The 15,606-nt window shown below is 45.8% G+C and overlaps 1 protein-coding gene and 1 non-coding gene across 4 annotated transcripts in view; both read left to right on the top strand.

The window, feature by feature from the left end:
* The window catches only part of MTOR (mechanistic target of rapamycin kinase), a 140,352-nt gene that overhangs the window by 64,762 nt on the left and 59,984 nt on the right, over nucleotides 1-15,606 (top strand). The gene's annotated exons all lie outside the window — the stretch shown is intronic.
* On the top strand, nucleotides 15,394-15,497 carry LOC128575739 (small nucleolar RNA U13). Its single transcript, XR_008377143.1, has one exon. It is a non-coding gene; the product is annotated as a small nucleolar RNA U13 (small nucleolar RNA).

Below are 15,606 nucleotides of genomic sequence, written 5' to 3'. Positions count from 1 at the left end.
GCCGGACACCTGATGGGTCTCCTTCCAGGTTGTAATCCCCCAAAGCTCCTTCCAGTGAGAAAAGTAATTTCTGTTCAGACAGCTGGAGTTACCAATTATTTTTTCTCTAACTCGAAAAGCAGTTAGGGGATTGGGTGGATCATGGTTTATTTTCTCACATCACTAGTCTCCTTTGCCTGCTGAGGGGTGAGGATATTGCTAACATCCTACATCAACTTGTTATTCTGCTCAAGATTCTGTTTGTGGCCAGATGCAGTGGCTCATGCCTGTAATCCCAGCACTCTGAGAGGCCGAGACAGGAGGATAGCTTGAACTCAGGAATTTGAGACCAACCTGAGCAAGAGTAAGACCCCATCACTACTAAAAATAGAAAAACTAGCCAGGTGTTGTGGCGTGCACCTATAGTTCCAACTACTCAGGAAACTGAGGCAAGAGCTCAAGCCCAAAAGTTTGCGGTTGTTATGAGCTATAACACCACACCACACTACCCAGGGTGACAGAGTGAGATTCTGACTAAAAAAAAAAAAAAAATTTGTAATTAGCACTGTCTGCCAGTCTCTGCTATCATTTGGCAAATTTCTAGCCCAATTGGGCACCACAGCCTTAGCTCCATGGAGTTCATTTCACTTAGAAAAACCTGGCCTTGGCTCGGTGCCTATAGCACAGTGGTTACAGCGCCAGCCACATACACCGAGGGTGGCGGGTTTGAACCCCGCCCGGGACAGCTAAATGACGACAACTGCAAAAAAAAAAAAAATATCTGGGCATTGTGGCGGGCGCCTGTAGTCCCAGCTACTTGGGAGGCTAAGGCAAGAGAATCACTTCAGCCCAAGAGTTGAAGTGGAGGTTGTTGTGAGCTGTGACGCCACGGCACTCTACCAAAGATGACATAGTGAGACTCTGTCTTAAAAAAAGAAAAACCTGGCTTCAGTTGTTAGCATCCTACAAGGTTGGTTAAACTCCTGGGCATCTTCAAGATGGTCTGGCCTTGAAATGTCACTGAGCTTAAACCATGTGCCACAGAAGTGCTCTGCACCATCAGATCACATGTAACATGCCATGTGACCCTGCTCCCATAGCAGCACAGCAGAGAAAGAGCTTGATGGAGGCCCAGCTGGCTTTTGTTCATTTTTCCCAGTAGCCGCTTCTTGCGTACAAACATGAGAATGTTTTAAATTGATTTTCCCATCTGGCCAGAAAATGAATCAGTTGTTCATATTTGGACTCCATGTTGCAATCTCTTTTAGGAAGGGTTGGAGGGGTGTGTGAGTTTGGATCAGGAGCATCTAGGTTTTAGCGTGAATGCTGGTCTCTGACATTTGTTTTCTAGAAACTTGTTTCTAACATAAGGCGTAACTTGGAGACAGAAGCTTTTCTTTGAAGATTTTCTTAAATTGCCTAAGCTGCCCAAATGTCAATTACTCCCCCACCCCAATTTAAAATAAAATAGCCAATTAAGGGTATTTTCCATGCCAAAAGATTATCTGTTTGTCCAAAATATCCACAACCCTATGTTGTCCTAAATTCTGAATTTCTTAAAGAAGGAAAAAGTAAGCCCTTGTTTTGAGCATAGCTAAGTCAGTAAAGAAAACCTTGGAGAATGTGGAGGACTGCCCTTCTCTTTTAATCCTCTGACCATAAAAATGGGAATTAACTGAAAAAACATGGAAAAGCTGGGTTGGATACAATTCAGTTTTTCCTTTTCTTCATTTTGCTGGTGGTGAGAAAGGGTTAGCTCGGTGCTCCTGAATGAGATGTTTATGAAAATAAAACTTACGTTCTTAATGGAAAAAAACAACGAGCTTTTACTCAGCCTGGAAGTTCTCAAAGACGTCACAGGGTTTGGGCTCCACTGCCTTGGGCTGGCACCAAGGACTGAATACTTGGAGTAGCCCAAGGGTCGTATAGCCAGGGCAGGCATGGGATGGCCTCTCTACCCACACAGGAGTGGAGGTCTCATTGTCTTGATAGTGCCCCCGTCTGCCAGACTGCTCCTCCCTTGCTAATGCATTCCCAAATCTGCCTACTCTTCGCCATCACTCTCAAAGCTGGTGAGAAAAGCACACCCTTGGTGCAGGCTCTCAGCTCTGGAATTTTCTCAGAAGAAGCTGCCTTGGCTCTGCTGCCCATAGCACAGTGGTTACGGCACCAGCCACATACACCGAGGCTGGCAGGTTCAAACCTGGCCCAGGCCAGCTAAACAACAATGATGATAACCTCAACAAAAAATAGCTGGGTGTTGTGGTGGGCACTTGTGGTCCCAGCTACTTGGGAGGCTGAGGCAAGAGAATCGCTTGAGCCCAAGAGTTGGAGGTTGCTGTGAGCTGTGACGCCACGGCACTGTACCCAGGGCGACATAGTGAAACTGTGTCTCAAAAAAAAAAAAAGAAGCTGCCTTGTTGTCAGTTCAGTTGTGTACTTCGTCTGAGTATTTGGCTTCTTAAAGTCTTTGCACAAGTCACAGCCCACCGTACTGTGTGTGGCATTGACTGTGGCCTTTCAATCATCCAGCCCCATTACTGTCTCAGCTGAAAGGCCAAGCTCCTCACACAGGTATTTTTATCTTTTCCCTGAGCTTTCCAGTTTGGGACTTCTACTGAAGAAATGTGTCATGGACCTGTTAGGAATTATTTCTCTCAGAGAAATTCTCTTAGAGCCTATTATTTAATTATGGCACAAACAAAGTCTCTCTGAGTTCTGTCAGGATTTTGCAGCAAATACCTGCTCTGTTAAGCTGCCATTCAAGTTGCAGAATCTGGTGATAATGCTGCCCAGTGTCTTATGGTGTAGAGGAAGACAGACACCTGCACCCTGGAACAGTGAGGCATGGCAGCATGAGGGGCACAGAGAAGGGGAAGGCCCAACCCAGGGGGTGCTCTGGAGGGCCTCCCAGGGCAAGTGATAAAGTTTTTAAAGAAAAAGGAGCAAGTGGCCAGGAATGGGAGGGGACATTCTGAGCAAACGTATAGCTATGCGAAAGAACTTGGCCTAGTAGCAAAAAGTAAGTAGTCAAGTGTGGCCTGAGAGACAAGGACAGAGAGGAGTGGTGGCAGGAGCTAAAGCTGGAGAGGTGCAGGGAACCACCTCAGGCCTCCCATTCCAGGTGAGGAGCAGAACTGATCCTCTGCAGACTTGTGGCTGGGGAAGGAATTCAGGAGCCTCTTAGGTTGCTTTGTTTTTCTGAGTCTCACCAGGAAAGTAGCCTTTGGTAATTGGAAAATAAGATTTTTAACTGGAAATGGATGATTTTGAGCATGAAAATTTCTTAAAACTGTAATACATTCAAATTAAATACCCTGATGGGGTCATCTGGTTTTAGGATTAAGGAGGCAATACCTAAAACACTTAGGTGTGCTTAGGTCTAGAATCAGACTAATCTGGACTCTGATTCTTCCCCAACACTTGAAAGGTATATGACCCTGGGCAAATTAATTTACTTCTCTGAGTTTACCAATCTGTGAAATGGAGATAAAAATCAAAACTACCTGACCTCACAGAATTTTTGTGAGAATTAAGTTAAATAAAGCAAAAAGTTAAGAATAGCTAAGGCACTTTTGAAAAATGTAAATAAACTTGAATGAGTTACACAACAAGGTATGAAGACTTATCATAAAGCTACAGAAAATAATTAAGGCAGTGTAGGATTGGTACAAGGATAAACAAACAGAACAGAATTAAAGTCTAGAAACAGATCCACACATATAAGGACACACCCTTCGGGGGGTGGGGGGAAGGGTTCTTAATCCTAACTCACCTCACACCACACGCAAAAACTCAAGTCCAGGATATTTAAATTCTAGATATGAAAGGTAAAACAAAAAAGCTAGGAGATAACGTAGGAGGTTAACTTGAGCATGTTGGGATAAACGAAGATTTCCTGAACAGTTTACAAAAAACAACATGTTAAAAATGTATTAAAAACTAGTCATTTCTGGGCGGCGCCTGTGGCTCAGCGAGTAGGGCGCCGGCCCCATATGCCGAGGGTGGCGGGTTCAAACCCAGCCCCGGCCAAACTGCAACAAAAAAATAGCCGGGCGTTGTGGTGGGCGCCTGTAGTCCCAGCTGCTCGGGAGGCTGAGGCAAGAGAATCGCAGAAGCCCAGGAGTTAGAGGTTGCTGTGAGCCGTGTGACGCCACGGCACTCTACCCGAGGGCGGTACAGTGAGACTCTGTCTCTACAAAAAAAAAACAAAAAAAAAAACTAGTCATTTCTGTTCATTAGGAGACACTATGAAGAGAATGAAAAGACAAATATTTCTAATGTATACTCTTGTATCCAGAGAATGTAAAAAGCACTTATCAAATAATAAGGGAAACTAGTGCTTAGTTCACAAAAGAGAATATCCAGAACACCTATACACACACAAAATTACCCCATCAACTAGCCAGGCGGTGTGGCAGGCACCTGTAGTCCCAGCTACTGGGGAGACTGAGGCAAGAGGATCGCTTGAGCCCAAGAGTTTGAGGTTGCTGTGAAGTATGGTCACAGCACTCTATCCAGGGCAATAGAGTGAGACTCTGTCTCAAAAAAAAAAAAGCTACCCCATCTCATCAGTCATTATGGAAAGTCAAAGTAAAAGCATAATAAAATGTCTCTACATACCAAGCAGAAGGGCTGAAATGGAAAACTAAAAATACCAAATGTTGACAGAGATATGGAGCCAGTAGGGTTTTCATATCCTACTGGTACAAATGTAAATTGGTTAAACCACTTTGGAGAACAATTTGTTAGTAGCTTATAAAGCTGTACCAATGGAAATGTGAGGCTGGGCACAATGGCTCACGCCTATAATCCTAGCACTCTAGGAGGCCAAGGCGGGTGGATGGACTGAGCTCACAGGTTCAAGACCAGCCTGAGCCAGAGTGAGACCTCGTTTCTAAAAAGAGCCAGGTGTTGGTGGTGGCCGCCTGTAGTCCCAGCTACTTGGGAGGCTGAGGCAAGAGAATTACTTAAACCCAAGAGTTTGAGGTTGCTGTGAGCTATGACACCACAGCACTCTACCGAGGGTGATAAAACGAGACTCTGCCTCAAAAAAAAAAAAAAAAAGAAAAGAAAAGAGGTGTGAGCACATGTGCTCCAAAAGATAGAGATGAGAGTGTTTTTGGTTCTACCACTCATAATAGCCAAACATTGAAAACTAGTCAAATTTCCATCAACAGTAAGACAGGTAAATGGTGGTGTATTCAAACAAGAAAAGTATCACTCAGCAACAGAAAGCAAACACTACTGGGATATGCCACAACATGGATGCATCTCACTAACATAGTGTGAAGTATTTATGTAAAGTTCAGAAACTGACCAAACTAACCCGTTGTATTAGAAGGCAGAGTACTGCTTATCTCTGGGGACATGGAGAGTGAGTTTCTGGGCTGCTGGCAGGGTGTTGTGTTCTATCTCATGGTCTGGGTGCTAGTTACAAAGTTGTCTTCACATTATGATAATTAGTTAAGTGGTGCAATTAGGTGTACATTTTCTTATGTATATGTTTTATTTGAATGAGGAAGTTTGTTTAAAAATGATGCACGTAAAACACTTAGACTAGTCAGCATAACCTGGTTCTTTGTACCCTCAGTGAATTCCCAACAATAAAAAGAAAAAAACCCGCTTGGAGGAGTGTCTGACACGTAGTTAATATCCAGCAGATAGTATAATTTAGTACACAGTTGTCTCATTAGAAAAGCCTTTCCTGACTCCCCTGACCTGAGTCCCCCATGTTTTTCTCTAAGCTCTCTCTATTGTCTTCCACATACTTACTCTAGTTTGGTCTTTTTGTGTACATCTGCTTCCCTAAACTGTAAGCTCTGTGAAAGCAGAGACCTCCTCTGTCTTATTTACCACAGTACTTCTGGCATCTAGCCCTTTGCACAAAGACTAAGACCAAAGAGATACTTAGGCCGGGCGTAGTGGCTCACACCTGTGATCCCAGCACTCTGGGCGGCGGAGGTGGGTGGATTGCTTGAACTTAGGAGTTCAAGACCAGCCTGAGCATTTGAGACCCCATCTCTACTAAAAATAGAAAAACTAGCCAGGTGTAGTGGCAGGTGCCTATAGTACCAGCTACTTGGAAGGCTGAAGCAAGAGGATTGCTCAAGCCCCAGAGTTTGAGGTTGCTGTGAGCTGTGATGCCACAAAACTCTAGCCAGGGCAACAAAGTGAAACTGTCTCAAAAAAAAAAAAATCAGAAGAGATACTCAGTTGGAACTTGTTGAATGAAAGAATGAATTCCAAACAGAAGGTTCTTTTCTCACTACATATCTGTCATGGAGACTTACAGTCTTCTCCCATGGACATGTCTAGTATCTTATCATGGCAAGATCTTCACTGTAGGGTATCACATCTCTCCTTTTCATCCATTTTTCTTCTTTAAGTCCTAGTCAAAGTGTCAAAGAAAGTGAGCACTGGCTTGGTGCCTGTACCTCAGCAGCTAGGGTGCCAGCCACATACACTGAAGGTGACAGGTTTGAACCCAGCCCAGGCCTGCCAAACAACAATGACAACTACAACCAAAAAATAGCCAGGCATTGTGGTGGACGCTATAGTCCCAGCTACTTGGGAGGCTGAGGCAAGAGAATCGCTTAAGCCCAGGAGTTTGAGGTTGCTGTGAGCTGTGACGCCATGGCACTCTGCTGAGAGTGACATAATGAGACTCTGTCTCAAAAAAAAAAAAAAAAGAAAGTGAGCGCTGGAAGGGTTGAGGTGTTTTGTTTCAATCCTCTTTTTTTATCAGTAACTTGAGGTAGTGTCCTTATTGTGTAATCCCTTCATATCCTTGGAAACCACTAGTCTGTGTTTCACTCGTCTTTCTTTACTTAAGAAGATCAGCAAGGACCACAGAGCATTTGGGGTCAGATTTTATCCCACTCTTGTTTATTCCAGAAGCCTGTGTAGATGGCACGTCTTATTACTTCAGTCTGCATCAGCCTGAGGGGCCACACGCGGCCGCTAAATATTGAAGACAGAATGAAGGAAGGAGCATGACCTTATTTCTGCACAGCTGTGTTCCCCATATTTTATCCAGAAACCTAACACATCTTGTCTGTCCCCAAAGGGGAATCAAATGTCCATCACATTGCAACTTCAGTAAATCAGTCTTATCTAGAGACAAGACCCTGTCAGGGGTTACAGGACAAGATGTCAGGTCCACACCCCAAGCTGCCCCATGAACTACACAGCTTCTCTTCGTGCTAGACTGCCTCCACCCTGACTCAGGCATCACCAGCTGGAAAACAGGCCTGTCATTCTTTAAGAATGTTAGAAGATTTGTGCCAGTTGTGCCTGAGCAACCAATTAATGGCAAGGGTGACTGGGTTTTACAGTATGCAGGCGGGGGGCTAGATGCAAACAAAACCCACTCTGTCTTAATTCTAAACACGTTTCCAAGGTGTCACTATTGTGCTGCTTGGAAGTGTTAAGTTCTGCTTTCAAAGTTGACTTTCAGAAAAGGTATGCGGTCCTTTTCTTTGCCCACACCTATTAGAAGAAAAAGCGCTGGGTCCTGAGAGGTAAGGTTTTGCTCCTAGCAAAATACATTCCAGACCTCTGAGTTTATGCAACTTCAAAAGGGCCTGTGTGCCTCCTGGAGTCTGTGCCCCTTGTGGGAAAGCTCCAGTGCTGCAGAGAACACAGGAAGGGTTTGTTTTGCAAAAGCACAGGCACAGATTGTATCTTTCTCTCTAGCCCCATTTTTTTTTTTTTTAAGGCCCTTTTAGATTCAGCCTAAGAGGTCAAGTGTCTCCAATCATCAGTAGAGTGTAAATTTACTTCTGGCTGCTCTGAAGACTTCCTGGAGAGTCCATGTATAACAGCTCTACTTTGTATAGCATTTTTTTTTTTTTTGAGACAGAGCCTCAAGCTGTCACCCTGGGTAGAGTGCTGTGGCATCACAGCTCACAGCAACCTCCAACTCCTGGGCTCAAGCAATTCTCCTGCCTCCTCCTCCCAAGTAGCTGGGATTACAGGTGCCTGCCACAATGCCTGGCTATTTTTTTGGTTGCAGCCATCATTGTCGTTTGGCGGGCCTGGGCTGGATTTGAACTGGCCAGCTCAGGTGTATGTGGCTGGCGCCTTAGCCACTTGAGCCACAGGCGGCGAGCCTTTTGTATAGCATCTTACAAACCCCAAGAAAGTACAGAAAGCTGGCCATCAGCAAGGAGCCATCAGAAGAGCTGAGTTCTCGGGTTCCTCCTGAAGCTGGCCAAAAGCACAGGGGGGCTCTTATCACAACAATAAGACCCCTCTAAAGGGAGAAGCTTGCTGTATGTCACTGGTAAACCGCTGCTCCTACACATCACCCAGCTCATCTCAGGGACACCTGGATTTAATGGGCCTGCTCTTGCCATGAGTTGTAGAAACTGCGTCTGATTTTTATGTACACTGTGGGAGGGAAGGAAGCTGCTGACAGTTAAACTGTGTCACAGTGCTATGAAACCTTGAAGTGTATGCTTCGTCCTGATTTCAGAGATGTTAAGGTGTGAAAAAAATGTGTTTCTTAGAATTGACAAAATACGGTAGGTGCTGGGCTCTGCCTGGTGGCTGTTGAAGGCAGCCAGTCCCAGTGATGATGATCTGTCCAAATTCTTTTGGACGTTTCACTGGCTGTGAATCTTGGTAACCTAATGATAGTGTGTCACAGTTGTCTGTAAGGGTGTCCTCAGCAAGAAGATAGGCATTTTTTTTTTCATTTCCCTGATCCCAGAATGGGCATCAGCATTCCTACAGAATGGCCCAGCTCCTTAATAGAGAAGGAGGCCAGCTCACATATGCTTACACAATCAAATGTGGAGCATTAGAGGCTGCCAGGTCGCTAGGTGCCAGCTCTTTAATTTTTGTTTCCCAACTTCATCCACGTTATGGACTGAGTCAGAGCTCGTGAAACTCCAAAGCCAAGAAATAAGGATTTTACTTAAAATATCAACTCTGATTTGAGTTCTGACAGATGAAAATTAGCTTTGGAGTCAGTCCGCGAGCCCGCCCCCTTTGTTCCTTTCCCTTACCTTTCCTGGTGTGGCTGCTTTGTAACATCTCTCTGAGCTCTTCATTTCTCTCTGGATCTGAAGAAGCAGATGGGGGTGGTGGTGGGGAAGCTCCAGGCCTCACCAGAAAAGGAGCAGTGCTCATTGTTGTAGAATAAAAAGATAATGGCCAATTTGTCAAGAAGTGTTGACAAGAAAGATAAAGTTGGAAGTAATTAACTGCCTGACATGCTGGGAGCAATGCGCCTGCCAATACCTCCCTAAATCAGCCAGAGCCTTGGAAATGTGACAGCCATTCATCATTTTTACAACACGCCTCTGACAGGCCCCTCAGCTGGAAACCCAGCCAGCACAAACCTTGGGCTTAGGGTTGTGTACCTCTCTGCCGCCTCACACTACATCCTGTTAGGGCACCTGGGCCCCATCCAGCCAGAGATGCCTGGAGCTTATCAGCTGTCCCCAGTGTTCACCTCTGGGAGGTGGTCACTGTGATCCCCAGAGCCGACTTTATAAGATTCTGTAGGACAGGTCCCTACTAGTAAGATTCTATAAGACAGGTCCCATAGTGAGTGAGCGATCTCAGAGGACCCTGAATGTGAGCTCACAGGCAGCACCTGATGGCCTGGTATTGCAGCCAACCATGGGATCTCTGAGTGAGATGAAGCTATTATATAGCCATTAATTATGAAGACTCTGGACAAAGGGGGAAATGCCTGTTATGTGAAAAGGCAGAATACAAAACTGTATGTATTCGGCTCGGCACCCGTAGCACAGTGGTTACAGTGCCAGCCCTGTGCACCAAGGGTGGCACGTTTGAACCCAGCCTGGGCCAGCTAAACAACAATGACAACTGCAAGAGATTGTGGTGGGAGGCTGAGGCAAGGGAATCACTTAAGCCCAAGAGTTTGAGGTTGCTGTGAGCTGTGACGCCACAGCACTCTACCCAGGGCGACATAGTGAGACTCTGTATCAAAAACAAAAACAAAACAAAACTGTATGTACTACTACATATAAAATATGTGTTCCTGGCCACGGAATGTGTACAGGTGAAAATACTCCCTTTCCCCAATTTTTCCTAATTAAAAGTTACACCTCCCCCATCAATCTTGAAAAGAAAGGATTTTTTGCCTTCCCCCTTCCTAATCTAAACAACCAGTAACAATCTACCCTTTTTATTTTATTTTATTTTTTTGAGACAGTCTTACTATGTCGCCCTCGGGAGTTTAGCTGGCCGGGGCCAGGTTCAAACCTGCCAGGCTCGGTGCATGTGGCCGGCACCGTGACCACTATGCTATGGGCACCGAACCTACCCTTTTTATTCTTAAACGCTCACATTTTCTCTCATTCACATTAGCATATCTTCTAGATACTGTGACCAGACAAAGGAAAGGCTGAAGCTATAGGAAGAACTCATTGTTTGTAAGCACCCTGCAACTGGGACATCAGGAGCAGTTTTGACTGTCCAAAGCTGGCCCTCTGTCTTGCACCAAACCTTAAGTCCCCAAGAGCTCTAAGGACATAAAATGACCCAGCTTTGAAACCTTGTAATGGGGCCACCTTCCTTCTTAATATCGAGAAGAGGACACTTAAGTTTCCACAGTATTCAGCACCTCGTCTAGCTTTGCGTTGGGCAACTCCGAGACCTCCCAACCTGTCTTCACTTTCCATGCTGCCTGCATTCCTGCAGCCGCACCTAACCTTCCAGCCATGTCACTTTTCAGATGTTCTCACTTTGCCTATATCTGGATTGCTGTTGTTTCACTTCTAGATTGTTCATTTCTTGGGCTTCCCAAACCATTCTCCTATTCCCAGACTCCCAAGGTAAATAAAGACATCAGGGCTCAGCCAACCCCAGATCCTCCTGGCCCTGGGAGGGAATCAGACTGTTTGGATTCTAATGACATGTTGGACACAGAGCTAAGCCTCAGTGCTGGGAGACGTGACAGTGGGATCTGAAGCGGTTATCTCTCTGTAGAGAAACAAGAAAAAATGCTTGCTACATCAGTGAACACCCAAAGCAGTGTCTGGTCCAGGCCCCTCAGTCATACCTGCCGTGGTACCATCAGCTGTCGTGCACGTGTCACCAGCCCAGCACCAAGAGAATTCAGAGAATTTTCACTTGACAGGGAACCAAATGAAACGCAGACTGTGGTCTGCACTAGAAATAGACAGGAGAAAGAAGGCCCCGAGCCATTTGGGAAGCAGTGTAATGTTCTCATAAATTCCTGATGGGAGCAGTAGGGAGGCCTGAGCGATCCCCCAGATGTGACTGCAGATGCTCCTCGTTTGCCTGAGGACTTTACGATGGGCTTGGGCTTTGTGTGGAAGAGCCTTGCATCACTTTTCTCTGAATAGCCTGGAGGTCACAAGGCGCCAAGGCAGCAAATGGCCCCTACAAGGAGGAATGACCAAGCCAAATTATCATGGATTTGACATCAGTCCGGAAGCCTGTGGAACAGTGATAGGACACACTTGCAGGCACCGGTGTTCTCCAGGTTTCTCCTCAGCTGGCAGGAAGGGCAATCGGCCCACTTTGCTGTCATGAAGACCCAGAGCTGTTAATGACAACCCTTCAGTCAGTCATACTCCCCCAAACTGCACAGAGGGAGAGCGAGGGCGCGCCAGGGCAGCCACAGCCCCACCCCACTGTGCTGGCTCCTCAGCTGTCACCCCCTCACATCCCTGCCAGTCTCGGTTCATGCTCTTGCCCCACCTCTAGAAGGAGATTTCTAGACGGTGGGGGGAAAGGTGCTTGGTGTAATAGTGTGCTGTTGGTCTATGAAGGCAGTGAGGCAGTTTGTTGTTTCCACTCTAGAAAGTGTTGTCCTCAGCTGGCAAGAATTTTCCCAATTTCAAACTCTTCTACTCAACCCTTTTTAATCAAAATTAAATCTTAGTAGGGGAGAAATGAATGAAAATGAATACGCCTGTATAACGGCCTCCTCCCCCACCGATACTCTAATTCCCTTTGTTCTCCTTTCCGTCTTCATTGTTTTCCTAACACCAGGAAGGTGTTTCAGTATTCAGATAGGCAGGTTCCCAGCTGTGTCAGATGGCAACTGCATGAAGGTGGAGTACTCGCAGATGCCCTCTGCGCCCAGGTTAGGACCACAGTGGGGACCAGCCTCCACTAGCTTAGAAAAGCCCTGCCAGGGGGTTCTTGTCCTTCTGACCTCAGTGCTCCTCCAGAGCCGATGGGAAACCTGTTGGACCTATTGTTTCTGCACACTGCTTGTCCTGGGCACGTTGCCACCCAAACCTCCGTCTCTATAGTCGTTTGTTGTCAGAGTTTTTTCGCCAGACCATTAACTCTGGGGTCTGGGTTGTGTCACTGAGCACTTCTCTGCTGTTGGGAGGGAGCTTTGAACAGTGTGCCTTTTATTAGCCTACAGCACTAATAGGGAAAGGCTGAGGGGCACTGGGGGAGTGTTTATGGAACAGGCTTTGTGACACTCCCCACTGTCCTCTGAAACCTGAGCTCCTCTTTAAAAGGGGACTTTTGAGCAAAGGTGATTTCCTCACATAAGCCAAACATACGTTCTCTCCCTTCAGTCTCATAAAACGGGAGTTTAAAGGGGGAGTAATTCCCAGGGCAGTCTTGTGTCGCCCAAGTAGGAAGAGGCTAGGGACTGAGTGGCTGGAACTCCTGTGTTTCCACAAAGGCTCATTTGTCTTGCACTTCACAACCTCAGCTGTGTAAGCCCTGCTGCCATGGGAAAAAGCCTGCTGTGGTGGCATGCCGCTCATCACAGGGAGGCTTTAAGGTGTGTTCACAGCTTCTGCAAGGAATGAAGAAATGTGGGGTGGGAGCATGGGGGTAAGAAGGGAGTATGAGAAAGTTAAAATGAAGGCATGGAGGGCTCCTTTCTCTGCACAGTGAATTATAGAGAGACAGTTACCGATAGAAACATCCCACCAATTGCTCACATTCATTCATTTTACAGTTATTTACTGGGAGCTGACTAATGCTGAGAGTAGAAAGGTAAGACACCGTCCTTCCCATTGCAGAACTTACAGTGTTTGTTATTTAAGATACTTTCGTGTGTTTTTTTTTAAGAGATGAGATCTCACTGTGCTACCTGGGCAGCACCAGGGCTATTCACAGGCCTGATTCCACTTTTGATCCACACTACTTGCTCCATTTCAGACCCAGGCCATTTCACTCTTTCTTAGGCAACCTGGGGGTCCTTTGCTCCTGGGAGGTCATCATTCATAGTATCACTGCTGAACTTAGTGTAGGAACCCTGTCAGCATAGCAGTCTACAGCCCAGAACTCCTGGGCTCAAGCCATTCTCCAGCCTCAGCCTCCCAAATAGCTGAGACTAGAGCCACTTGCCACCTTAAAGTGAGTGGTAAGACTTGTAAGGGAAAGCAGCCTTTTAAGGGAGAGCAACAGCCTATAATCTACTGGGCCACATTTTTTTCCTTTGTAAAATGGGAATATTAATGATTGGGTAAACAGGGTAAAATATATATAAGCAGTACACACAGTGCCGGGCACATGCACTGAGCTCTCGTCTTAGGCATCTTGTTATGTCATCTTCTTGCCTCCCAGGATGGAGTTCCAGTTCCAAGAGGAAGAAATCAAGGTCCTCTAACAAGACAACAGACCCCCTTGATCACCAAGATCAGTTCTGCTCATTTAACTCCCCAGAGCAGTTAGTATCCTCCAGCAGCCTTGTAGCCATGCATGAAAGACTCCTCAGAAGGAAAGAAGAAAAAGGTAGCTTAGGGAGAAAGGTCTGTAAGAAATTAATGTGGAAAGGGGGGAGAGGAAAGATACTCAGGATGATAGCAGCTGGTTCACTTAACATTGCACATGAATTTCACTTGTAGTTAGTTTCTTCTGGTTCAGGCAAAAAAGCGTTTTACCTTCCTCATCAGAACTCTGAGAGCATGCTTTATTTAGGTTCAAGGAACCAGCAAATTCCAAATTTATACTTAGTAATATTAGTTATTAACACAGTTCACCCAGCCCCGTGTGCATGGGCAACAAAGTCTAGTATAGTGATTTTTAGCTGGTGTGCCCTGAGAGGCTCTTAGGTGTGCCATGAAAATTTTTAAACTTCACTAATTAAATTATTTTCAAAAGAAGTTCAGAGCACTTCCTTTTCTTCTTCTTCTTTTCCTTTTTGATCAACATAATTTAAGTGTGTCACTATAGATAAGTTCAAGCGTGCGTGAGATAAAAAAAGGTTGAAAAACAGTGGTCTAGTACCTGACTTACAGGGCCAAGAGGCATTGGAAACTGCTGCTCAGGGGACGTACAGTGGAGTTAGGCCCTTTAGACTTGCTTTTTATTCTCGGCTTAAAAAAATTTATGTATGGCTTCCTAAAGGAAATTGTCATGATCTGGTTTCACTTAGAAATTAAGTACATATCTGAATTTTGCAGCAGACTAATTTACAGAGAATATCCTGGTGCATTGCTTGGCTTAGCAGCAGCACAAAAAGCATCAGGGGGTCTGCCTAGTAGATTCCCCCTGAATCAGGTCCTAGAGTCTGGATACCAGACACTTGTCTACTCCTACTCAGGAAGAGTTTAGAACTTGCACAGATGACTTCCTAGTATTTGTTGTTGTTGTTGTTGTTTTTGTAGAGACAGAGTCTCACTTTCTGGCCCTCGGTAGAGTGCCGTGGCCTCACACAGCTCACAGCAACCTCCAACTCCTGGGCTTAAGTGATTCTCCTGCCTCAGCCTCCCGAGCAGCTGGGACTACAGGCGCCCGCCACAAGACCCGGCTATTTTTTGGTTGCAGTTTGGCCGGGGCCGGGTTTGAACCCGCCACCCTCAGTATATGGGGCCGGCGCCTTACTGACTAAGCCACAGGCACCGCCTGACTTCCTAGTATTAAGTCTCACTCGTGCCTGTGTGCTCTTCCTATAGATAGCATGTAAATCTGTTTCTAGAAACTTACATCCTTGGACAAAAACCGGTGAAAGACCCACATAGCATTTATAAGGACCTGCTTAGCAATTTCATATACATCGTTTCTTTTAATTCCCTGAAGAACCCTATGAAGGAAGAGTTGGTATTAACTCCATTTTATAGATGAGGAACTTAAAACTTAAAAAAAGATGGTTTGTTTATAGTCACACAGCTAATAAGTGGTAGAATTCAGCCTCTAGAAAGTGAAACTAGGGACTTAATCCTTTTTTTTGAGACAGAGTTGCACTTTCTTGCCCTCAGTAGAGTGCTATGCTGTCACAGCTCACAGCAGTCTCAAACTCTTGGGCTCAAGTTATTCTCTTGCCTCAGCTCCCAAGTAGCTGGGACTATAGGCTCCCGCTACAATGCCTGCTATTTTTAAAGATAGGTTCTTGCTCTGACTCAGGCAGGTCTCAAACTTCTGAGCTCAGGCAAGCCACCACCTCGGACTCCCAGAGTGCTAGGGTTACAGGCGTGAGCTACCGCTGCTGGCCTCCTTTTGTTTCATTTAAGCACAGCAGTTGGGTTTTCACCGTCACGTGTGAGATGTGTGTCCCTCCAGCCTTGTTATGATATTAGCACATTACCCATCTGATGCGGGGTAGGGAGACTCAAGTCTTCTGACTCCAAATCTAAGGTGCATCACCTCCCATCTTTCCTTAACAAAGAGACATAAGATTGGTTCTAATAGTGTGGGACTGTCCCC

The sequence above is a fragment of the Nycticebus coucang genome, chromosome 22, assembly GCF_027406575.1.
Source record: "Nycticebus coucang isolate mNycCou1 chromosome 22, mNycCou1.pri, whole genome shotgun sequence".
Classification (NCBI taxonomy): domain Eukaryota; kingdom Metazoa; phylum Chordata; class Mammalia; order Primates; family Lorisidae; genus Nycticebus; species Nycticebus coucang.
This window is presented reverse-complemented; position numbering and strand designations above follow the sequence as displayed.